We start from the raw sequence: 26,923 nt of genomic DNA on the forward strand, positions 1-26,923 counted from the left end.
AACACTTTTAAACGAGCAAATAGACTAGGACGGTTAAGGAATTATGTTATCTGCAACAGACTATATTTAAAACTCCATCAAACTTAGAAATAACTACCTTGTATTTGTGTACTCTATGTATTTACCCCTGATGAAAAATTATTTTATCGGTATTTCGGCTCCAGAAACTCCCTTCCCTCTTTATGCATATGAATAAAAAAAAGGCATCATCATAAATTGTCTGTTTCTAGTTAGCCACTCTTTTTTATTCTTAACAAACAAGACTGTTATTTACATTATGTAGCAAAGAAGCCACAAAAACCCTAAGATTACCTCATGACATCTTTTTGCTGTTCTGATGGCATGAACATTGCATGGTAAAGCTGACGTCCCCTAGCATATCCAGCATGGCCTTTTTCCGGACTCCCATTGCATTCCACTAAATTATTGAATGTGTGGACAGTCAGTGTCTACTTTAGGTGTCTCCTTATTTCAAGGGCTCATAGCGTATTTAAATTGCAGCCGCATCTCTTCCATGATGGGGATGAACAGGTTTTAAGCCCGCCGTGGTTGCTCAGTGGCTATGGTGTCGGGCGGCTGAACATGAGGTCGCGGGATCAAATCTCGGCCATGGCGGCTGCATTTCGATGGGAGCGAAATGCGAAAACACCTGTTTACTCATATTGAGGTGCACGTTAAAGAACCCCAGATGGCCAAAATTTACGGAGTTCTCCACTACGGCGTGCCTCATAATCAGAAAGTGGTTTTGGCACGCAAAACCTCATAATTTTTTAAAAGCTTTTCAATGCCTGAAAATTTTATTTTTCTTCCATTTTCTTGCTGCTTGTTCACTTTCCGGGAAAGATACATTGAATTTCTGAAATTACTAGAGCGCTGACTATTTGATATAGGTGAAGGCAAGTTCAATTTGCTTCAGCGGCTTATGAACTGCTACTTGGTATCCTACCCTGATACTCTTACTTTATTATTGCTCTCAAAGCAGGCAATGAAACAGTAACTGCGAATCTTATAAAATACGGTGAATATATTCTGCTCGCAAAACTTGCAGCCCTGTATACACAAATTCTCTTTAACTGAAGTGTGCCTGTAACGTGCATGAATATTAATGCAATACTAGGCCGGAACAAACGTGACTTTAGAAGCGAGAGACTCATTATCTTACTCTCACTAGTTTAGCAGATCTCAAGTGAAATCTGAGCAACACGAGAAACACTGCACCCAGAGAACAGGGCAAGTTTTCAAAGCGGTTTCCAGCAGAAGATCACATGCATGTTAATAATCAGGTTGTTGCGAAATGCGCAGATATTAACAAGCCTCCTTTATGTAAACTTCATAACGTTCACATAAGAAGCCGTTGACTTCCATTGAACTTAAACAGGCCCATAAAAGTAACGAGTGCACTTGCTGTAATTGTGTTGCAGAAAATTGACTGTAATTATAGAACAATTTCAAAATCTGTGTCTTGAAGAGGTGAGTCCAGTTACTTTTTACTTACCAACGGCGTGTTCATTGTTGTGGCGACTTTTATGCCTCTAGCCCACTTTGTCCAAGATTTATATGTTTAAACTTCGATAACGTGTCACTAGCCGACATTGGAAGCTCGTCTAAAGCATTTGACTTTTACTAGAGACGCTGGCCTTTCCTGAGTTCAGATTCCAGGGGATGTGGGTGAGGGAGCGTGGATAGCAAAGTAGCGCGTTATGAAGAGAGACTACTAGACGAACATTTGTGCCTCATCTTTGACGTAGTAGTTCTGTGGAAACCCGCAAGGTAGAGAAGTAATTAATAAAAGGAAAATCAGACATCTACCCGTTCGTAACAGTTCCTACTAAGGAAACCCCACAAAGGTTCCTCGAAAGAAAAGCCTCACAGTTGAAGAAAATTTCGTCCTGGTCCGGGACTGGAACCCGGGAACACCGCCCCGGGTGGGATTATTATTTAGGAGTGACTTAAGCAGGAATAGACATGTATAGGAAGTAAGTAAGTAGGCGAATAATGCACTTTGAAGCCCAAGGCAAAATTTACACAAAGCAACCTCTGAAGTTAAAAACTTGGCCTATAGAACACTAGTCAGACAAATCATTGAGTACGCGAAAACTGTCTGGGATGCTTACACACAGAAAAACCGTAATAAGCTGGGAAGGATTCAGTGGTTAGCTTCTCGATTCATCTTCAACAAATATGGTGAACTTCACTCCCCTTCAAACTATGTCATGTTGAAAATCTTTCCAATTTAGAATTAAGGACTAAGTATGATAGGCTGGAGTTCCTGTTCCTTATTATCCATATTAAAATAAAAATATTAGGATGAACTATGTCGAAATTTCTACTAATTAATCTTCTAGACATCGCCAGAGCATGTAGATTCCCCCTCTTGTAAACCGTAACGACACATTTAAATATAACTTCTTTCCCAGAACGATAAAAGAGTGAAACATGCTTCCCGATTTCGTAGTCCAGTCTGCCTCCTCTAATAATTTTCTGAGCAATTTGCATGCCGTTATCTATTCCGAGAGCGCAGTGCGTTAATCATCTAACTTTGTGAATAATCCGATTTTATGATTCCGTTATCATCTGTATATGTTGTTCTTATTTTACATGCCTCAAGGGATATTGATTGGTTTTTCTGCCTGCTTTATTACAGTGCATATGCACTGCACTTTCTTTTTTGTACGCTGTATTCAGATGTATTGTACGCCCTGCCTGAATCAGATGTGTTGACATTGCTTGTTTTATTTTTTTTCTCCACTCCTGCAATGGCCCTAAAGAAAGCGCTGACAATATCAATAAAGAAAGAAAGAAAAAAGAGAGAAATAATGTCACATGATAAACCGTTGACGTGTCGAAGAGTTGTCCCCTACGCTGTATAAACGACGTATATGCTCACATAACGGTGATGTGTACCCCGGGTGTTTATTTCTGCATGGTGTTTCCTTTTGCTAAAGGAACGTAAGTGTCTTCTGACAGGCAGGACCGTCAAGGTCCCTTAAACTCGAACCTTCTTCAAATGCCACTCTTGCCGTATTGAATGACGTATATCCGTAAGCAAAATGACGAAGTAGCAGCCAGTCGACTAAGTATATAGCATGCTATCTCCCGCACGGTTAATAAGGGCATATACAGAGCATCTTGCGCCCCGGTATATCTGGTTTATCGATACCCTTCGCTCTCATAGCGTCACTAAAATGAATGCTCTGCTGTATGCATGTATATTTACGCTGTTGATTGGTGCCCTTGCCTACCAGCAAAGTCAGCTTACTGGCCATGGAACCTTAGGACAGCTTATCATCGTAAGATTGCTGCACCTTCAAAGGCCGAGCCCTTTGTGCTCGGTTTATTGCTCATGCAATGTCTACACAGTGTTTAAAAATTGTTATTGTGCCGCTAAACGTGCACAACGTGCCGCGGTTCCTACGGTTCTTCAGCTTGTGCTTCTTCTTTTGTGGTTCACTACATCGCTACTACTTAGAATTCAGCAGCCTTAGAAATGCGTTAAGATTGCGAATATCTTCTTGTTGATTCTTCGTGAGCGTAGTAGAATCCTGCGCGAGCTGAAAATTTGCCAGCTTAATCTCCGCTGCTGCATCTTAAATAGCAGTCTGTAATCGGTGTTCCTTTTTTTACTTGTATTAGAGGGCTGACATTACTGAATTAAGGTTTGCGCCCATTATTATGTAGCATAAGCATACTTAGACAGTTTGGACGTATCCTTGCAGGATTGTATCCGTCGCTTCCTACAGGCAGTTCAGCGCTGCGATGCATCGTATTTTAGCCATTTAGGTGTACTATTCTTTATAATTGTTCGCACGTTATTTCGCGCTCTCTTATGCTTTTTTATAGCGTACTTGCAGCATTATCCTCAAATTACAATTGAAATTCCTATGCATACCAGTTATACCATATCCGATTTGTTAGCAGTTCTTGACCGCACCGTTACCTCACAAGAATTACTTTCGCACAATACAAATCTGTCTCGTCTAATATTGGTCACAAACCTATGATTTTAAAATATCAGGTAGCAATATGAGTGGGGTTCAGAGCTTCCGTCCTCTTAGAATACAGGTCCTTCCGCTGTATAATTCCACCTTGCGAAGTACAATGGTTTCAAATTAGCCTAGAAGTGTTGTGGAACATCGAAGGACAAAAAATTGGTGCCATTATCATGTCACTTTTACGCGCCAGCGTACAAGGCTCACCGGTGAACTCGGCGACCCGATGTTTGAAGCCGTGAAGGAAACGTGCGCCGGAGGATGAAGGCACCTCGATGTGGAGAAGAGAATCGCGCTCAGGGAAACGTACGAAGGAATGCACTGAGTGCGTTAAAGTTACTGTATGTGCTTCCTACGGGAACGGAGTTGTGCATAGGTCAGCCATCTTGCCTACCAACGCATTCACGTTAAACAGAAAAGTCACTCCTCTCAAGTGCAAAAAAACGGCGCCGCAAAGCGGCCGAGTGTGCTTGCTCGTTCATTCCACGTCCTTGGCGCAAGAAGACTTTCACACCGAAGAAAAAAGGGAAACTCGATGAAAGACCCACTTTAGATAAAATGGATGCATCAAGTTGTTCGTTGCGAGTCACTGTCGGCAGAAACACTTATTTTATTTTTTAAGCATAACAAAAATCAAAGAGACACTATTCTAGATAGAGGAAGTTCTACAAATCGTTCGTCACACGTTGTTTTTGACACAGTGCTTTGAAAGATAAAATAGGCAAGTTCAGAAAACAACGACAGCGCATAAAACAAGTGTTACAAATTTTCTGTAACCTTGTAAAATTTTCTGTAAAAAAACGCAAGCTAAGTAGAATTTTGCGCAGATTGAAGTAGGGTAATAGACGCTACATTCGGTTTCAAATGTTGTACCTCGAAGTTCGATGGACTACGACTGACTATATACACTGTATAGTACTGCCCTGCTACATTCGCAAGGTGAATTTTTATATTTGTGTTCTCACGTGCACATTTGTGTCTGGTTCCTGCAAAGTTTTTTCAGCGGCTAACCAGCTGTTACATAGCGCGAGAGGAACCATACATGTTTTGAATCTTATCGCCTATTCTCATAGCAAAAATATTGCTAGTGAGATTTATACTTACTCTATATGATCATATTTCGTGTGTGATGCGAATAGGTTTGTGCATTATGGAACGTACCGTTACGCTGGAATAAATAATGAGTCATGTTGAATAGCCGATTCACTCTACCCGCAGTACCGACGATGATATTACTGCGAGTGCCACTTGTTTTTGTGGGCACATGCTTAACAAGAGAGGCAGCTTATTTTGTGCTTTGAAAATAGCTGACACAACCAGTGAGTCAGAAAGCTGGTTGTTAACAAGGTGGTCGAATACTTTAATTCACGAGTCACACATATGGCGCTGCCTTGTTCTTCACTTTCACTAGTAAATTGGCAATGGGGTTAGACAAAACGCTCAGTTACAATATTTTGAGAAGCATCGTACAGAGTTGAGAAGTGGCGTACAGTAATCTTGACTTTGTGCCATAACGCTGAAGAACAATGTTCATCAAAATTGCACGAAACAACATTCCAACGCACCAACACTGACGTAGCAGAAGCCGCAGAGGCATAGCCAGAGGCTCGCGAAGGCGGTGGCGCGGTGTGCGGCAGTGCAGGGGCAGCCGTGGAGTTTGCTTTCCTTCAAAAGGACGTGTTTTGCACATGTGACGAGATTTGGCGAATAGGGGCGCGAACGGTGCGTTCAATCAGACGCGCAGCCCTCCTCCCTGATGGAACATATGCAGTAACTCGAGAGGATGGATGGATGGATGTTATGAGCATCCTCTTTAGAGCGGCGCGGTGGGTCGCGTCACAAAGCTCTTGGTGCTATGCTGCCTAATGTCCTACATAGGTAAAGAAAGAAAAAAAGAAAAGAAGAAATAACGCCCGATGAATTCCCTTAACCAAATTTTCTGACCCCCTATAGTGAATTTTGTTCTTGTAGGTCTCCGTTTTTTGTCGTTTCACTTCTTTTCTTCCACCTATCTTCTACTCCCGTCTTATTAATTTCTATTGCGGACATGTTTACTTTCCCCCTGCTGTCGCTGAACCCAAGGGCTTCAAGGAGTCCGGTAGTGCCTAAATCGACTGCTGGGCAGATATGTTCACATTCTAATGAAAAATGCTCCGTCGTTTCCCTAACCAGTACCAGTACTGCAGATCGTAATATCGTAACGAAAAAGCAAAACTAGTACCGGAAAAGTATCGCTCATGGAAAAGGAAACAAGGAAAAGTACCGCAATACAAGGACAAGGAAAGGAAAAGTAGGAAAAGTACCGCAAAAAAGGACTAGGAAAAGGACAAGGACAACAAAAAGTACCGCAATATCGCGGATAACACATGCTTCTTCTTCGTTCTTGTATCTCACTTTATTGGTGCGTGTTGTAAGCATCGTGATCTCGCAGCGAAAATTATTGAGCTTCCCTTTGAGTTATTATACATTGTTTCTTTCCGTATTTCGTTGTTTCTCTTGTTAAGCAGTTACTCATAGCAGGATTTTTTTTCCATTGCCGCCACCCATGGGATTATTTCAGCCTCTCTGACTCATACGCTCCTGTAAGGTCTAAAAAGGACACATATAAGGTTCTGCTTTCTACCCTTGATATTTGAATACACTGAGTAGGAACAAATAAGTTGTTATCCAAACGACTACCTGTTCTGAAGCCACTGTGAAGTTCTCCCAAAATATCATTATTCTCTGCCCATGCTTGCGGCTTTAGTTTGATTGGCTGCATTGCTAACCTGTGTATTACCAATGTAATGCTCAACAGTCTACACGAGTGAATTCTATCTTTCTCCCCCTTACCTTTATAAATTAAATTCGATCTAGTTTGTCGCCAACTGTATGGTATACTTCTATCTTTCAAAGTTTTTTCAACTTTTCCAAAAGAGTTTCCTTACTGTTTGGTCCCAGTTCATTAATCAGCGTAACGGCAACCTCGTCTAGACCTGTGGCTGTGCGCATATAAATTTTCTCTTCGGCTTAATAATTTTCTGTGGTTCCAAAACGTTCTAGGTGCGGCCTTCTTTTTCTCACACATTTCTGACAGCCAACGTTCATTTTCACATTTCATCTTTCCTCACACTCGTATTGAACCATAGATTTTTTATCCGATATACTTCCCATTTGCTGGCCCCTTCATCCTCAGGAAACTGCGCCTTTTTTGCCTGCTTGTGCTCTCGGGATGCTTTCAGTCACTCAGCGATGGCTTCTTGTATCTGCCTGTTCTGCAGCTTTTCGCTTTCTTTTTTTCTTTCCAATGAACATGTTTCTATTTCCATATTTCTGCCGTTATTACACTTAGAAGCTCACTATATCCGTACTTTTTGCTGGGCCATTTGCCAAGTCCTTCGCCGACTCCAGTGACTATATTTGTTATTAGCCCAGCGTTGAAATTAGGACTGGCAATTTTGCATTCTTCGCTCTCTTTCCCAACTACATACCTAATTTTCAGAATGATGCGTAATAGTCACACCCTATGCTGCTGTACCCTTCCTTGTCAATGACCCTTTCGCTCCGCTTATCATGAATTCCTTCTGTCATCAGACAGCAAGCAATGGTCCATTGTCGGTTTCCCACTTCCCACGTGATCTGTCCTTCATATTTGTGGCCTGTATTCACGATAACAAGGCTATGTTGCTCACAAAACTGTGGCATTGACTTCCCGTTGTTGTCGGTATAGCTATCTAGATCCTGTATGTGGGAATTTATCTCACCTAATAGAATACTTTCGGCATCATTCCCGAAACCCTTAATATCAGCACATGTGCATCCCACTAACTCTTGATTCTTGTCTATCCAATTATTTCCGGTTCACAAATACGTTACGCCCTGCAGAGTCTTTCTTTCCACTATTGTACCTGATAACGAAATATGCTCGGGAAATTTCGAATTTACTCTTTTCCATTTGTTTCCCTGATGGATGAGCATTCCAACTCCCCCTCCCTTCCTTTCCGACTTCGTTCTGTTCCACCCTTCGCAATCATCATAATCATCATCATCAGCCTGGTCACCCCAACTGCACGGCGAAGGCCTCTCCCATACCTCCCGAACTACCCCGGTCATGTACTAACTGTGGCCATGTTGTCCCTGCAATCATCGTAATCTCATCCGCCCACCTAACTTTCTGCCGCCCCCTGCTACGCTTCTCTTCCTTTGTAATCCAGTCCGTAACCCTTAATGACCATCGGTTATCTTCCCTCCTCAATACATGTCCTGCCCATGCCCCCCCCCCTCCATTTCTTTTTCTTGATTTCAACTAAGATATCATTAACTCGCATTTGTTGCCTCACCCAATCTGCTCTTTTCTTATCCCTTAACGTTACACCCATTAAACTTCTTTGTATAGCTCGTTGCGTCGTTCTCAACTTAAGTAGAACCCTTTCCGTAAGCCTCCAGGTTTTTGCCCCGTACGTGAGTGCTGGTAAGCCATAGCTGATATACACATTTCTCTTGAGGGATAATGGTAACCTGCTGTTCTTGATATAAGAACGCCTGCCAAACGCACCCCAGCCCACTCTTATTCTTCTCATTATTTCAGTCTCGTGTTCTCGATCCACAGTCACTACCTGCCCTAAGTAGGTGTATTCTCTTACCACTTCCAGTGCCTTGCTACATATCGCAAATTGCTGTTCTCTTCCGAGACTGTTAAACATTACTTTAGTCTTCTGCAAATTAATTTTTAGACCCACCCTTCAGCTTTGCCTCCCCAGGTCAGTGAGCATGCTTTGCAATTGGTACCCTGAGTTACTACGCAAGGCAATGCCATCAGCAAAACGAAAGTTACTAAGGTATTGCCCATAAACTCCTATCCCCAATTCTTCGCGATCCAGGTCTCTGAATACGTCCTCTATACACGCTCTGAATAGTATTGGAGGGATCGCATCTCCCTGCCTGACGCTCCTCTTGATTAGGATTTTGTTGCTTTCTTTATGGAGGACTACAGTGGCTGTGGAGCCGTTATAGATATCTTTCACTACTTTTTATATACGGCGCGTCTACACGCTGATTCCGTAATGCCTCCATGACTGCTGAAATTTAGACTGAATCAAACGCTCTCTCGTAATCAATGAGAACTCTATAGAAAGGTTAATTATATTCCGCAGATTTCTCTATCACCTGATTGATAGTGTGAATAGGGTCTACTGTTGAGTAGCCTTTACGGAATCCTGCCTGGTGCTTTGGTTGACAGAAGTCTAAGGTGTTCCTTATTCTATTTGCGATTGCCTTAGTAAAATACTTTGTAGGCAACGGACAGTAAGCTGATCGGTCTATAATTTTTGAAGTTTTTCGCGTCCCCTTCCTTATGGATTAGGATTTCGTTTGCGTTCTGCCAAGACTCAGGTACGCTCGAAGTCATGAGGCATAGCGTATACAGGGTGGCCAGTTTTTCTAGAACAATCTGCCCACCATCCTTCAACAAATCTGCTGTTATCTGATCCTTCCCAGTTGCCTTCCCCCTTTGCATAGCTCCCATAGCTTCCTTTACTTCTTCCGGCGTTACTTCTGGGATTTCAAATTCCACTAGACTATATTATCTTCCATTACCGTCGTGGGTGCCACTGGTACTGTATAAATCTCTATAGAACCCCTCAGCCACTTGAAATATCTTATTGATATTAGTAATTATACTGCCGGCTTTGTCTCTTACCGCATATATCTGATTCTTGCCTATTCCTAGTTTCTTCTTTACGGCCCTTAGGCTTCCTCCGTTCCTGTGAACTTGTTGAATTCCATCCATATTATACTTCCTTATGTCAGCTGTCTTACGCTTGTTGATTAACATGGAAAATTCTGCCAGTTCTATTCTAGCTGTAGGGTTAGAGGCTTTCATACATTGGCGTTTCCTGATCATATCTTTCGTCTCCTGCGAAAGCTCACTGGTATCCTGTCTAACAGAGTTACCACCGACGTCTATTGCACACTCCTTAATGATTCCAATAAGATTGTCGTTCATTGGTTCAACACTAAGGACCTCTTCCTTAGTGTTGAACCAGCCGAATACCTGTTCTGTTGCTTGATCCGCACTTGCACTATTTTCCCTCTTACAGCTAACTCATTGATCGGTTTCTTATGTACAAATTTCTTCCGTTCCCTCCTCAAGTCCAGGCTAATCCGAGTTCTTACCATCCTATGCTCACTGCAGCGCACCTTGCCGAGCACGTCCACATCTTGTATGATGCCAGGGTTAGCGCAGAGTCCAAGGTCTATTTCAGTTCTAGTCTCGCCATTCGGGCTCCTCCCCCGTCCACTTTCGGCTATCCCGCTTGCAGAAAAAGGTGTGGCGGCCTCACGGTCGCACAGCAGCAGCCAGACACCAATTGCCCGCTGTCACTTGGTAAAAATCTTATCAAGGAGTGTGCGAGAAAGGGAAGTGGTGCGAGGGTGCGCAACCGAGCCGTAAAGGCTGGACGAACACAAAAATAAGGACAGTTGCTTGTGCTTCAGGGAGGCATCACTCGCTTCTACCTGCTGATTTCCAGCCGCGCTCACGTCCTCCACAACATTGGTGACCCGGACGAGCAGCAAGTGCTATGGACACACCTCACGGCACCGAAATTCCGACACTCTCCGGCGTCGACGTCGAACTGCCTTCGTTTTGGACTGCGGACCCTGCATTGTGATTCATTCCGGTAGAACCACAATTAACTGCACGGCGTATCAAACCACATTCCACGAAATACCATTAGGTAGTGAGCAGTCTGTCCCCATCAACGGCCAGCGAAGTTCAAGACCTGTTGCTTTGCTCACCAGCAGACAACGTTTACGAGGCGCGGAAGGCAACACTCATTCACAGGATTACGCCGCCCGAAAGCCAACGGCTACAGCAGCCGCTCCATGATGCGAACCTCGGCGAAAGGACGCCAAGCCAGCTTCTGCGTCACATGTAGCAATTATTGGGCAGCAAACTGGATGGTCTTGACAGCCTGCGGCTCCGAGAAATATTTCTACAGAAAATTCCCCCGAACGGCACAATGGTGGTGACAGCCTCAAATGAGAACGATCTGTCCAAGCTGACCGAGCTAGACGACAAGCTCATGGCGGTAGCTCCCACATCTGTTGCGGCCGTCACAAGCGCACCATCTCGACATGAGCAGCTTCGAGAGATGAATAACGAAATCTTGCGTCTCGTGGATTCCGTGGTAGCGCTCTATACCGCGTCACGGTGAACCAGTCAGAGTGCTCCGCAGTCGCCTATGAAACGCCAAAAACTATGTAGATTCCACCGCAAGTTCGGCATTGCTGCACGCAAATGTGTACCACCCTGCGAGCTCTCGTGAAACGCCCCGGGCAGCCGCTGAGGGCAACCAGCGTTTATGCCATTCAAGAACGTCGCACAACCGTCTTTTTCCTAACGTACCGCAACAATGGTTTCTGCTTCCTCGTCGACACTGCTTCCTGTCGAATGGTTTTCAATCAAAGCAAGCAGGCTTCGGCAAATGCGGCTCTCCTGACATACCTACGGCCAGGTATTCCCCAGTGTTTAATGGTCGATGCCTGAGACATAGCCATCGGCGCGTTGTTGGAACGACACACGCGTCGCCGTGTTGCGACGGCACCCCCCCCCCCCCACCATGGCAACCAACTGCATTCTTCTCGAGGAAGATGGCACATCCTGAGCGCCGCTACAGCACCTTCGGCCGCGAATTCCTGCCCGTCTACTCGAGTATACGCAACTTCCGCCATTTCGTAGAAGGCGTCGTTCTTCCTTTTAACCGACCATAAGCCGCTGACCGCTCTCCGCTCTATACGTTCACGTGGCGGCACGCATACGGCCCGTGAACTTCGGCAAATGGCATACATCTGTGAGTTCACGACAGACACCCACCACGTAAAAGGGAGCGATAACGTGGTTGCCGACGCCCTGTCGCGGAGCGATATAAACGTCGTCAACGGTCTAGAAGGAGTTGAGTTCGACGCACTGGCGGCAGCGCAAAGAGAAGATGGCGAGCTAAAAAGCCTCCTAACAACAAAACGGCCCTCAAGCTACAGTGGATGCAGATTCCGGGATCAGGTGACCAGATTTGTTGCAACACCTCCACGGGCAACCCACGCCCCTTCGTGCCTGGCAATCTACGTCGCCGCATTTTCCTTTCTGTTCACACGCTATCGCACCCTTGAATCAAAGCTATGCAAAAGTTGCTCACAGCAAGGTTCATCTGGCCAGGTATCAACCGAGACGTGAGTTGCTGGGCAAGAGGATGCATACCGTGTCAGCGAGCCAAAATTCATCGACATACTGTGACCCCATTAGCAACGTTCGCGCCTGCAGACGCGCTTGTCGACCACGTGTCGACCACGTGTCGACCATTGTCGGACCTCTGCCGCCTTGCCAAGAAAAAGCCTATTTACTGGCGTGCATTGACAGATTCACGCGCTGGGCGGAGGGAATACCTATAGCGTATATCACTAATGACACGGTTGACCACACCTTCCTGCCCCGCTGGGTTGCTCGTTTCGGTGCACCATCTGTAATAACTGACCATGGAAGGCAGTTCGAATCATCACTTTCGGCCAGCATTACACGTTTCATTGGTGTTTCTCGCCTCAGAAGAGCTGTCTACCACTCGATTAGCAACGGCATGGTGGAGCGCTTCCACCGCTAGTTCAAGTCTGCGCTCGCCGCAACAGAATAGCGCAGCTGGAAGGAGGCACTACCACTCTTCTTCCTGGGAATCAGGACAGCTGTCAAAACGGACATCGGCTGCAGTGCAGTCGAACTGGTCCAGGGTACGACATTACACCTTCCAGGAGAATTCTTCACGGGCGCCCGCAAGAGGGTTGCACATCCACCGCAGCCTACGCATTTAGGCTACGAGACATAATGAAACACCTTCGGACGACGCCATCGCGACGGGGAGCGCCACGCACGGCGCACGTACGATCAGAACTCGCTTCGTGTACACACGTGATTGTGCGTCATGACGCAGTTCATCAGCCACTCCACCCACCGTATAACGGGCCATTCAAAGTGCTGCGTCGAGGTGAGAAGCAATTCACAATCGAAGTGCGCGGTCGTCACAAAGTGCTGTCACTCGATCGGCTGAAGCCAGCGCACATTGACACAGTTTCACATGAACCGTCATCTCTGACACCACCCTCCAAAGCTCTACTCCTCCAAACACGCCAAATCACAAGGACACGCACTGGACGAGTCTCCAGGGCGCCCTGTCATGTGGACGTGTGAACAATTTAGATCGTCCTATGAACGTTCGTTAACTCACTAGAAGGGGACGTGATGTGGCGGCTTCACGGTCACACAAAAGCAGCCAGACACCCGTTCCCCTTTTTCACTCGGTAAAAATCTTACCGCGTAGTCTGCAGGAAAGAGAAGTGGTGCGAGGGTGGGATTGCGAGGGTGGGAAGGGAGGTTGCGAGTGAGGGAGTGCGTTATCGGTTATGGACACCGGGATCAGGGCGCACTCCAGGCCTGTTTACGCAATTTTTTTAACACGCGGATTTTTTTATTCCGGTGGAAAATAGCGCGGCACCGGGATTCCAACCACGGTCCTCTTGCACGCGAGGCGGATGTTCCACCTCTATGCCATCGCTGCACCTTCGCAAACATAATTCTCAGTTACTCGCGGCTCTTCCGAGTCTGTAAGGTGCGGTTCTGTAGCCGCATACACCCCTATTTCTTGTCTATTTAACTGATCCGCTATGTCTGCCAACTTTTCCTTTTTTGGCGGCCTTGTATGTTGATGTAGCCTATTGCATGGGGAGCTCTCTTTGTTGTTTTCCTCCTTTAACTGTTATTGACGGCGATGCTATTCTAAGGTTCCCCTAGGGGACCTTCATTACTACTACGTACTCTCGCCTACTGAGCACCCGTGGGCCTCTGAAAGAAAGCAACACCGCGACCACCAAGTCTCCAGCCCACTTCTCGTCCAAGTCTGTAATTGAAGTGGATCCCGCCTTGTTGAAAACCACCACACCTTCTCACCTCCCTTTTTACTTCGACAACATCGACAGCTTTCTCTAGGCTCAGTTTCCATATCGCCTCATTAACAGCCCCTACGGCTCTTTGTACGTGACTGTCACGTGCAGGCACTTCCGGCACTGTGCACACCAGGATCTGCAACTTAGGGGACAGCTCGCGCAAATCACCCACCCCCTTCGCCAAGGGCTGGGCTAGTCCTGTCCCTTTCCTCTTTAGGACGTCATTTAGCCCACCTGCTACTATGACAAAGTTGCCCAGGTGGCCATTTCCCGGGAGCTTTGCTATCGCCCGCTCCTTGACAGAACCCAGTATCCGCCCTGAATATGTCCCTAGCGCCACTCTTTCATCACCTTTCACCCTCTCCAGAATTGCTTCTGTGCACCTAGCCAGGTTTAAGTCGCCATCGATAATCCCCATTTAACTCTTTCCTTCCTCTCCGTGCTTGCTTTCGTCTTTTCCGCGTGTTTCGGATTTGACAAGAGGCAATGAGTCCTGCGTTTCTCCTTTTATCGCCTCAAGGCAGGTAGCACTCTTTCCAGCTACCCCCTCGCTACGTGGTAAGCAATACCCGTACTTTGCTGGCATTCCCTCTCCTGTCACGTCGGGGAACTGTGTTCCATTGTCACGATCATTCTAGTTCACAACGGCGGCCCTGTCCGTGCATCACGCTGCATATTTAGCTCATTTTTGCGCTCTTTGGGCTGTTTGGCAAGCTCCTCCTGGTAAGCCTCCTTTTTCTTCAGCCTAGCATCGACATCAAAGTGTGGGCCAATTGACTGGATTCTCTCTCCATTCTCATCCAGCCCACGCTTTTCCGGCTTTCTTGCCATGTATCGCACGGCTTTTCCTAATCTAAATACTATAATACTATAATAACGCAGAATACGTGCCTTCTAACAAAAACTGATACGCACAGTACCTAAATCCATAGAATGCCGCAAGGCAGTTCTCACCAATGTTTCAAAAGGAATCAATGCCGCATAGACTTAAGGTATGCCACATTTTCGTACGGGTTCAACCACGCGTCACGCTATCAATTTCCTACCAAAGCAATATTCCCGATACCAAAGCACACACACACACTAAAACCACTACTACCCACTAATCTTGCCACTTCCAAGCTACTACTTAAAGTCTATAAAGAGTTAACGTCCCGCCCGGTTGCATGTGTTGAATGAAGCACGTGGCACGAAAAGACTCTGTGACTATACTGCAAAACCAAATATACACGAAACACACCCGCGCACACAAAAAAAGAGAAAGAAAGAGAAACTACCCAATTATTATTTAAAGGCTAAAAACCAGCAAATCAAAAACAAAAGCAAACTCAAAGCACGCACAAAAATGTTATGATTTTGTCGCCGCCACAGAGCCCTAGAAAAACACGTCTATCCACGACAATATCTCACGCTACTACTGGAGTGCGCGGCGGAGCAGCGCCACCTAGAGGAAAGTCTAGCTAGAATTCAACGAAACAGCGAATGAGACAGGAGGCGATGCATGGAGGATTAGGAGGGTAAGCGAGGCGCGCAAGGTTGACATTCTCTGGCTGTTGCTGCGGGGTGCGTGTGCGTTATGCATAGGCTTATCTATCCAGAACACTTGCCCCCCGCCTGTAACAGGGGGCGGCAAAGTTGACCGTTTGCCTCCCCCTGCCCCAATTTTGAAAATTGCACTGTTGGCGGGACATTGGCAAATCCAACAAAATAACAGCCAAGGCGAAGTCAAACTTAACCATATCTGAAAACGTAAAATAAGCGTTGGTTTTGATAATTTGCTGGTCTGTAATAATCAGTGTTGTCATCTTAGAAATTTGTCGCTAGATTCAGGGATATTATTTCCTGTTTAGTGGCAAAGCTTCGTACTTGGTGAGCGGCGACGTTTAGGAAACTTGAATCAAGAATTCGCAACATTTCAGCCACTTCGAAGCCAGGAAAGTTGCTTCAAAAATATCATTCTTGAATCCGCTTTATTATTCAAAATCTCCATGTTAGCGACCACGACATACTGCACGACGCATACTCTCCGTGCATGATGAATAAACGGTTTCCTTATCTATGGAAGTCCACATGGTAGTGCTTTTTACATTGCAGTGATTATCACAGACTTCACTTCGCGCTCACAAAATCCATGTTGTTTTTATTCTTTCCCAAACCGACTTGAATGGTTGCAAACGCCGCTGATTCTGCGGTGTTACTAAATGCATTCGATTGGTTAACGTTCGGAAGCGAAGCAGTAGACTATTTGATAAAAACCAATTGAAATTAATTGTACGCTCATATTTAGAACGCAGCACGTCGATAACACCCACTGGATGCATAGAAAGGCGCAGATATCGATGCGCCTAATCTTGTTAACGTGAATCGGTTTCTTAATTGAGCCATTTGCATGAAACAAATATAACTTTAATATCACCTCTCTGCGGAGTGTTTTTCACATTCGACAGCATTTAATAACTTCTGTAGGGCGTCGCGAATACACTTAGTATGTTGCAAGTTAAAAAGGATCCTTCATTTATTTGCATATTTTATTCCCGCCTAATTATTGCTGTTGCTTAGAGTCGGTGGTTCGGTCATATCAAAAGTTCTATTTTCTTGGCAAGCATCCTGCATAAGCCCAAGTAGTTCAAATTTGAAAATGGCCTATGGCGCACCCAAATTACAAAGTTATAGCTATGAAATAGATTCTACGTTTTTTCGTACATCCTACACTGCTACAAAATTTCATGGATGCCTGCTGGATAATGTTGAAACACCCCGGGGTATTCGTCGACAATGAGTAGTGGTTGACACCACACAAAGAAAAGTTTTCTAGTTAGCCACAAACTGTTTAATTAATGCCCCTTCGAATGGCAGTGCCGGTGCGCCTGCACATGGGAACCATGGCTGCGCAATTTGATCCATTTCTTCGGATGATTTTACAATAAAGGCTTGCTGGCATTTGCAGAATTCATTTAAAACGACCATTCTCCAGGGTGTCGTATTGCTGCTGTTGTTTCGCTTTAAAAGTGGCGCATAATTTATACACATTGTAGTGATCTTTGATGTGTGGGAGTTGATGCCTGTTTCCCTTGACATGTTCATCTGCATAATAAAAAGTATTTGAAAACTACATTTTCATACTGTAGTGGTAGTATTCGTGCACTGTGGTTATGCAGATGACTATTTTGTTATTCCGTAACGCAACATAACCGCATATAAAGTACAAATTCAGGTGTGCTTCCGTGGATAGAAATTATGCGCATGTCGCCATATTTTGTCGTCACCTTACCTCACCTTACGTGCACTAGGAAATTCAACGCTCTCGTGCTTTCACTATATGGTGGGACAAAAAAAAAACAAGCTGCAGCTTTAACGCAATGCATGAAAGCACTAAATATCCCCCAATATAAGATTGAGCTCCATTTCTACGCAGTGCCTCCCCAATTGAGCAGTCTCATGGGACGGGGTATTTCTCTTTTACATTCAATTTCACAGCACAAGCTCTATTCTTTAGGATCCTCATTGAGTGCAAGAATGTTACTATTGCTTTTTATGATTTTCGCGCACATTCCTCAACGGAAAGTCACATAAACAACTTGCTGCTGAGTAAAAGTGCTATAAAATTAATTACGCCCTCATCACCTGTTTTCCTATGAAATTCAAATTATGCGCCTATAATTATTTTTGTGCCTTAAAAATAACGCAAAGTTTGTAAAATGTACTCGTGGCTTTCCTAGTGGTTTTCCTTTAGAAAAATTTCGGTTCGCAGGGCCTACTTTCTTCCTATTTCACTTGTGCTAAGAACCTATAATGTACTTGAAGGAAATACAGTTTTATTTCTCTTCCAGGCACTTAACACATCTGATCCTGTTTGGTTGCTGAAGCGTACATACACCGAAGAAAATGAATCATGTATCTATACAAAAATGGTGTTTCTTAACGGCTCCGACTATGAATTTAACCGATATTATAGTGTTGGAGACAAGTAAGTAAAAGAAACTACATTTGTATAGCAGTCTTTGACTACACTCCCTTCGAAAGTGTTTGAAAAAACAATTTGTCAGTAACAAACGGCTTGTCTTTCAGTGATTACTTTTTTTCTGTAAAAAGGTGGGAGGTTCATATTGTATTGACAATCGTTCCTTGAAGAAGAAATGAATATCACAGCTTGATTGGCAATTCGGGTTTCTTGTTGATATTTCTTTTGCTTACGGAATCCAGTCATACAGACCTTCAACTACTATTGTTACATCTCGTATGAAGAACTAAAAAGTACGGGTCACAATGAGTGATTTGTAGGGCACAAAATTAATCCACCTACAAAGATAAACATGCGAATCATTTTGACTAAATAAAGGCAAGATAGACACCACTAATACACTTACATCGGAAAACACGCTGGCGACGGTAAACATCTGAGTAAATACAATCGTACTAGATTTGAGGCACGCTACACTAGTGGTAAATATTTAATTCGCAAAGAACAGTTAAGCTAAAAATATTTCCTCATCAATTTTCGATGTAGGCCGAGAACAAACATAATTTGAGCGGCCCTAGCTGCTCATTATACATTTATACCTGAACTCCTCTGTTTCCCCGCCAAATTAACGCGCATGACGTAATTTATTAGTATGCGATGGACAGCTTGCTGACACGTTAATAAGTTTTATTTAGAGGGGCAGAAAATATTGCATATTACTTTTTGTACTTGCGCAGGTTAATAGTTGATAATTTTACGTAGCAAGACGCACACAAAAAGCTATATACAAGTATATTTACAAAGAAATATGCCGCACTTGGCCAAGAGGCAACAGCCCACGCTAGCCCCCAATCGTCGTCATCGTCTTCTCACTGCTCGCCTCTTCGTCATGGTAAACACTGTTCCGTAGCACTATCCCCGCCGGCAAAAAGCGCCTTCCCGCAGCGTCTAAAGGTCGGACTCGGAAGCAGTGTGGTAGGCCTTGACCCTACTGACTTGTACGACATCACAAGAGGCCAGAGTAGAGGACGAAGTTAAACTCACACGAGCAATTTCGTACGTCACAGGCGTCACCTGGCGCAGCACGCGGTAGCGCCCTGTGTATCGCGAAAGGAGCTTTTCGGAAAGTCCGACGTGACGAGAGGGCGACCAGAGGAGCACGAGCGCACCAGGCGAAAACTGTACGTCACGGTGGCGGGCGTCGTACTGACGCTGCTGAGTGGTTTGCGAGGCCGTCAGTCGAGCACGGGCAAGCTGGCGTGCATGGTCGGCGAGGGCGATGGCGTCGCGCGCATACTCGCTTGTTGAGATCGCAGCAGGAGGAAGTGCCGTGTCATGGGACAAGGTAGGTTCGCGACCGTACAGCAGGTAAAATGGAGAAAATCTGGCGGTGTCATGCCGGGAAGAATTTTACGCAAATGTGACGTAAGGAAGGGCAATTTCCCAGTCGTGGTGATCCTTGGAAACGTACTTAAAGAGCATATCAGTAATAGTACAGTTTCACCGCTCTGTTATGCCACTGGTTTGAGGATGGTATGAGGTAGTTAGCTTGTGTTGAGTGGAACGGGAATGCACAATGTCGGCGATAACTTTCGAGAGGAAATCACGACCACGGTCAGTAATCAGCTGTCGCGGGGCGCCATGAAGTAAGATGATGTCACGCAGGAGAAAGTCCGCGACATTAGTGGCGCAACTGGTAGGGAGAGCCCGCTTGATAGTGTATCGGGTGGCGTAATCAGTTGCGACGGCTACCCATTTGTTCCCAGAGGATGACGTGGGAGAGGGTCCGAGCAGGTCTAATCCAACACGGAAGAACGGTTCCACAGGGACGGTGATCGGCTGGAGATGACCGGCAGGTAGCGCCTGAGGTGGTTTCCCACGCTGGGAGGTATCACACGCAGCAACATAGTGTCGGACTGAGCAAACGAGACCAGGCCACTAGAAGCGGTGGCGGACGCGGTTGTAGGTGCGGGCTACCCCAAGATATCCTGCAGTGGGTGCGTCATGCATCTCAAAAAGCACAGTCTGTCGTAGATGTTTTGGCATGAAAAGAAGTTCAGATCCGTCAGGGAGGAAGTTCCTTTGGTACAGAATGCCGCCCTGAAGGACATATCGGCGACCGGATGCGTCGGTAGGTGTAGAGCGCAGACGCTCGATGAGTGCTCGTAGCGATAGGTCTCGGTACTGCTCATCGGCGATGTTAGCGAAGGCAGACACAGAGAAAATGCCGCTGGCGGTAGTACTGTGGGCATCGTCAGGCTCGTCTACCTGGTCGCGAGACAGGCAGTCAGCGTCCTTGTATAGTCGGCCAGATTTGTAGGTGACAGTATACGAATATTCTTGGAGGCGTAAGGCAAAGCGACCGAGTCTTCCTGCAGGATGTTTCAATGAGCATAACCAGCAAAGCGCGTGATGGTCTATGACAATGGAATAGGGTCGGCAATATAAGTATGGGTGGAACTTCGCAACCGCCCAAACTAGGGTCAGACACTCACGCTCAGTGATGGAATGGTTGCGCTCCGAGGGTGAGAAGTGCCTGCTGGCGTAAGCGATAACACGGTCGTTGCCACGCTTGCGTTGGGCCAGTACGGCGCCAGTTCTGTGACCGCTGGCATCAGTACGGACTTCGCTAGGTGCAGAAGGATCGAAATGGACCAAAACGGGAGGCGTTATGAGAAGGTCGATTAGATGCGAGAATGCAGAGGTCTCCTTATCTCCCCACTGGAAAGGGGCGTCTTTTTTTCAAAAGCTCGGTTAGTGGTCGTGCTATGGCTGCAAAATTTTTCACGAAACGGCGAAGTACGAACAAAGGCCGATGAAGCTGCGCAAATCCTTGACACACTTCGGAACAGGGAACGGCGCAACAGGATGGATGTTGCCTGGGTCCGGTCGCACGCCGTTCGCGTCAACGAGATCCCCAAGGACGGTAATCTGGCGACGGCCGAATTGGCACTTCGATGTGTTGAGTTGCAGACAGGATCGACGAAAAACGTCCAGGACTGCTGAGAGGCGCTCGAGGTGCGTAGCAAACGTTAGGGAGAATACTATAACATCGTCCAAGCAGCACAGGCACGTCGACCATTGAAACCAGGAAGAAGGGAGTCTATCATGCGTTCAAAAGTGGCAGGAGCGTTACATAGACCGAGCGGCATCACTTTGAATTGATAAAACCGTCGGGTGTTACAAAAGCAGTCTCCTCGCGGTCGAGATCGTCCACGGCAATCTGCCAGCAGCCGGAGCGAAGGTCAATAGAGGAGAAGTAGCGAGCACCGTGGAGGCAGTCAAGGGCATCATCACTCCGAGGTAGGGTATACACGTCCTTTTTGGTAACCCTGTTAAGGTGCCGATAATCCACGCGAAAGCGCCATGAGCCATCCTTCTTTTTACCAGTATAAGAGGTGGTGCCCATGGACTGCATGACGGTGCAATAATGTTCTTGGCAAGCATTTTGCGAATTTCTGCGTGAATAACTTGACGCGCAGCCGGTGACACTCGATATGGGCGGCGACGAATAGGATGGGCATCGCCGGTATTAATGCGATGTTTAAAAGCTGTGGTTTTGGCCAAAGGACAATCATTAACGTAAAAAATATCGTGGTAGGAAAACAGAACGCGGCAGAGCTCACGAGCATGCCCGAAAGGCATGTCGGGCGCAATCATTTTCTGTAAGTCGGCGATGGTACAAGTTGCCAACTGCGATGGTAGAGGAGGATCAGCTGAATTGTCGTCTACTGCAATAGATGCTACTGAGTGATCATCGAAAGAGCAAAGCTGCGCCAGAGACATCCCGCGTGGCGGCACTTGTGTCCTAAAGCCAAAATTAACCGCATTAATAGACACATTTAGCATGACAGTTTATGTTCCACCGCTTAAACAAACGCAATACCGAAAAAAACATAAATTTACTTCACCCGTTTTGCTAAAATGTTGCGAAGATTCACATTTTCTGTGCACTCTTTTACATTATAAACACGTGCGGCCGACGAAAAGGACAAATGGCGTATAGAAAGGCGTGAATATTACCAGATGTAGTTCTCGTTGGCTGCTCTGCGCGGAAGGAATGGTAATGTGACAGAGAACGACAGAGGGGATACGAGGAAGAACTAAGTAATGTACCAAGCAATCCAGTGGTGCCAGGTGCCATTCTTAGTCTATTAAGTACGATGGGAGACCTTACAAATTTAAGCAAAGCGTAATAATAGGAACACATACTTCAGCAAACAGCGCAAAAGCGGGGCATAGAAAAGGGGCACACGACAGAGGCGCTGTGTCAATCTATCTGTCTGTCTCTAACCACTTTCCCCGACCCACGCTCACTTGGCTCACTACCTAATACGTGCTACCATGAGTAAAGCATAAAGCTACAGTGCTGTGGGAAGCGACTTCCGTAAGGTTACTGCAAGAATTCCCTAGTGCGACTTGTCAGATAATGGGTAAACATTATTTCGTGCCTCTGATCGTGCACTTTTTCCGTGAATAATTGAGTGAACAAGGTACACACACCGCGACTCACTGTGTCAAGGATGATGCGTTGTGCGGCAAGCATTGCCATAACTTGTTGGAAAAACCCAATCGGTGAACATACTCAGCAGAATTGATCTGATTGGGCGATAATATTGCAATCGTGAAAATTATAAGTTAGGGTAATGAAATCTAAAATGAATCAGCTATAATCACTCCTATTATTGTTGACTGGGTTTAAGTAATGTTTTAATGTCTTCAGATCGTTTTCTCAGTACAGGCAGGGCAGCCCGCTGTCCGGCAGATATGCAGTCAATAAGCCGTGGTTTCATGGAAGCATTCTCGGCAACTCGCATGTGTAATTGGCTAGTTTGCGACTCCTTTGGGCAGCTGACGGCTTAAAAAGTCATGTTTACTTCTGTGGAGAGAGCGGAGCTTCGGGCTCGGACTCGGACAGATGCCTCGGCGATTGAATAAAGCGTCACTTTATCGGACAACGGCTTTTCCTTCGCGCTGTCACCGTGCACTCGAATCATGGAGGGGCGCCGACTTCGGACCTTCAACACCTTCCCTCCTTGACTAGTGTTAAAGCTACCAGAGGACAAAGGAAAAGGAAAATAACTGTAGCCTTAGATGTTCACGCATTAATAACCGTTGGTCGAAATTAGGTCACTGCGTATGGGACTCATGGACATTCACTGAACCTGTTTAACGCCACTGGGGTCGTGCGCACTTCAAGGAGCCTCTTTGACGCCATCTAGGGCCAGTGGGTATGTGCCACTAGATATGTGCTCCCTTTTCAATGAACATTCTTTAGTTTAACTTGGGGTTCTTCGTATCTGCTACTGGTTATCCTTCCGATATTGAGTCTGAGAGGGTGGAGTTTGGTAATATGTTTCCAGCTTCCTGCAGTAGCACTTAGCATCTTTGTAATCGAAGGATCTCCTCCTATTGCCCGTTTTAAATGTGTGAGGGGAATGTCTGAAGCAGCGCAATAGGACCGACTGGAAGGCCTCGTCTATCAACTTGAAATACCTGTTTTATTGTGCACCGCATCGCAAGCTTTTGTACTGTGCAAAGAAGTATATTACATAACAATGATGAGCCTGTAGCACGTTTATACAAAAGTACGGAGTGCTTGTCGTCGCGTATAAGAATTGGTTACTTCTAATTCCAATTTTACCTTTGACTGAAGGGTCGACGGTATTGGCACTCTATGCTTACGTTTGTATAACTCGTAAAATTCTCAGCGGCCGGCTGTTCTGGTACGCGACGACATTGCTATGCTCGAAGCTTCCAAACGGCATGGCGTGCGGTTCACAGGTTCGCAACATCTGTCAGATAGAACATGACGTTCTTAAGCCTTATGCTCTCATCCCTATTCTTCTTTCACTCACCCTTTCGTATGAAGGGAAGAAAACGGAATCTCGCTGGTGCATCGCACCAAAATATATGCAAGCCAGTAACACCGCAGGCTGTTGAACCCTTGTGTTGTTTGTGATCGCAATAGGTAGATTGCGCCTTCGGAGCTCGCTCTTGTCTTGAAGGCTATTCAGTAACTCTACCAACTATACCAGAGGTTTGATGCCCGGCGTTGAGGAGCCAGAAGACGGGCAGTAACCCAACTCGAGCCACTCGCAACGGTGACAGGTGATGAAGATCTGTCTGACATGCATGTTTTGTGCTTCACTACAAAGTGCAGAAGTCTGGACTCTATACAAGGCCCAAGGTAGCGCGAAATTCGAACATTCTATTTCTGACTCAGCTGAGTGCACCCGAAGTGATTTGGCTCTCGCAGTGTACAACTACATCGATGATTGCTTAATGTTTCTGCACAAATGTAAATTCCAGGGACGTAGATGTTCTCAGGGCGTTTGAAAATGTGATGATGGGTTCAAGCATTGACTGAAAACATTACTGGTCAGCTGATAAGTTTAAGCCTATAGGATGTTGAAGACAATGGTGTGTTCGCTTGTAAAATGTTGTAAACATTCATAACGATGGGGCAGCATGACCTGGTGAGCTGTAATTCGCATCTTAAGAGGCAGCAGTCATTGCACAGGCACGCACATTCTTGCGTGGTCCCAACGAGGTGTCTGCTTTCTATCGCATTGGCGTTGTGGCACGGCACTGCACCGCAGTGCAGTGCGGCACAGTGAAAAGCGGCAAATGATGCAACTAATTCATACAGCGGCTGTGGGGGAAAAGATGTCACACAAATTGTCAGGTGTGCAACAGGGCTCATGTGTTCCAAGCCTTGTAATGAGGGGGAGCATACATTGGACAGATGGGCAGGTGCCTGAAGAAGCGTTTGGCTGAGCACGAGGGTGCTATTAAAATTAATTAGGACAGAACCCATCTCACTATCACTAGTCGTAATGCGATTAGTATTCAAACAATGTAGCAATACACTGTATTACGGAAGCCACGCTTCTTTATTATTTGTAATCGTGATTCCAAGACTTTCATTGCTTACACTACATGCGACGCACGCTCACTTCGTTATCGGCCCATCTTGCTGTGGCACTCAGTTGCCAAAGTAAGCAATAAGCATGGCAGCGTGCCAATGAGTATATGACGGCAATTCAAGGCCGACGGTGAAAAAAGTAAGGGGATGCCTTGATTGATCGGCAAAGGCACTACGACGAGGGCGGCGTGACGACAACGAGAGGACGATTCTCAAATGATAACGATGGTTTAACGAGGACAGAGCTATGACGTCGGCATGAAGACAATGGGATGACGACGAGTGTATTACCCCAGTGGCGTGATCTAGGTATGGAGACAACCGAATGGCAAAGCTGGAATGACGGTGACGGCACAGCAATGACCTGTGTACTACCGGGATAAGGGATCCGGTGTCGGTTGTGACAGAGATATCGGGAGGTGTCCCTTTCTTTGCCACGATTGTGGACCGGTATTGTAGCAGTTCCGATTTCTTAGCCGACAGGCAGAGTCCTGCCTTCGTGAAGAAATCCTAAACGACTGTGATCGCTGTTTGTAATTTGTCTTCGATTTGCCCGTAACTACCTCCCTTGCACCAGACTGTGATGTCGTCGGCGTAGAAGGCGTGGTCGACACCTTCAATCGCGGCCAGGTTTTGGTAGAGAGCTTTCATGGATAAAAACGGGGAGAGGGTTGCGCCTTGCGGGGTGCTTGTGGGTCCAAGATCGAATGTTGTCGAGCCCAGAGCTCCTAGGTGAATGGTGGCTTTTCTGTCCTTTAGAAAGGAGCTGACGTACTTGTAGAATTTTTCTCCCTGACCTTGTCGAAGGCCTTTTGTAGGTCCAGTGCCAAGATGGCTCCGGTGTCTCTGGAGGCCTTGTCAATAACCTTGTGTTTTAGAAGTAGCATTACATCTTGTGTGCACATGGATGGTCTGAATCCAATTTGATCAAACGGAAACGGACTCCTGTCCTCTATGAATATAGTGGCCCTATTGAGAATGACGTGCTCGGCGACCTTCCCCACACAGGAAGTGAGTGAAATCAGCCGGAGCGAGCCCAGCTCTAAGGGTTTCCCTGGCTTCGGGATGAGGATCACAGTCGCGTTACTCCACTCCATTGGTACCGCGCCTGTCTTCCAAACCTCGTTGATTTTGTTCGTGAAGAGCTCGATGGCCTCATCATCCAAATTATCTTAGAGTTTGTTTGTGATCCCGTCGGGACCCGGTGTTGATCTGTAATTGAGTTCGTATAATACCTCTCTCACCTCCGCGTACGTGAAGGGGGAGCCCAGAGGGTCCGTTCCGTTCTCGTGCGTCGAAGAGGGGTAGTCATTGTTAGAGCCGGGTTCAATACAGAGGTATCTCGAGGCCAGCTCGTCTGTAAATTGTTTCTCGGTTATGCCAGAGTTCTTTTAAGTTGTGGATGAGTCTATCAATAGTGAGCCGTTGATTTTGTTTGGATTGCTTGTCCCCAAGTGGATACTTGAGAATGTTCCATTTTGCTACGCTCCTCACTTGCCCGCCGACGGCATTGGACAATTCACCCCATTGCTGCCGAGAGAGTGTTTGGCTATGGTCATCTATTTGCTTATTAAGTTCTGCAACCTGTTTGAGTAGGTGTCTATTTAACTTTTGCGTGTCTATTTGTGCCTGTAGCGCGTTTTTGGCTTCTAGCAGTTGTGCTAATCTACTGTCCATGCACTCTACGTCTTTCTCCGTCCCTACTTCCTTTGTGGAAGCAGGAACCTCTTCTCTGAGGCGAGCAAATAATTCCTCTAACGATCCTCCTCTCCCAATCCGTTACTCTAAATGTTCTGAGAGGCGGTGATTAGACTCTTATCGCGAGGCTGCTGATGTAGTGATCGCCGCTCAGATCGTCTTGTAAATAGGTCCATACCGGTTAATGCGCATTCTTAACCGTGGCCAGGTCGTGCGTGGTGTCCCTGACTGACTGAGTTGCCAATTCTTGTGCAGTATTTTGGATCAGTGACCCAGGGGAGACCGCAAGCTGCTATCTGCACCACGAGAGCCTTGCCCTTGGAACATCTTTGATGTAACCCAACGTTGGAGTTGTGCGTTCAAGTCCGCTGCTATGATAAG

At 46.1% G+C, this 26,923-nt stretch overlaps 1 long non-coding RNA gene across 1 annotated transcript in view; it reads left to right on the forward strand.

Moving 5' to 3' along the window:
* Positions 1 to 1,419: 1,419 nt before the first annotated feature.
* Positions 1,420 to 26,923, forward strand: part of LOC142584280 (uncharacterized) — a 47,470-nt gene continuing 21,966 nt past the window's right edge. Inside the window, exons 1-2 of the long non-coding RNA XR_012828749.1 lie at positions 1,420 to 1,470; positions 17,786 to 17,922. This is a non-coding gene — a long non-coding RNA (uncharacterized LOC142584280). The remainder of the gene's footprint in view (positions 1,471 to 17,785; positions 17,923 to 26,923) is intronic.

Source organism: Dermacentor variabilis, chromosome 6 (assembly GCF_050947875.1).
Source record: "Dermacentor variabilis isolate Ectoservices chromosome 6, ASM5094787v1, whole genome shotgun sequence".
NCBI lineage: Eukaryota > Metazoa > Arthropoda > Arachnida > Ixodida > Ixodidae > Dermacentor > Dermacentor variabilis.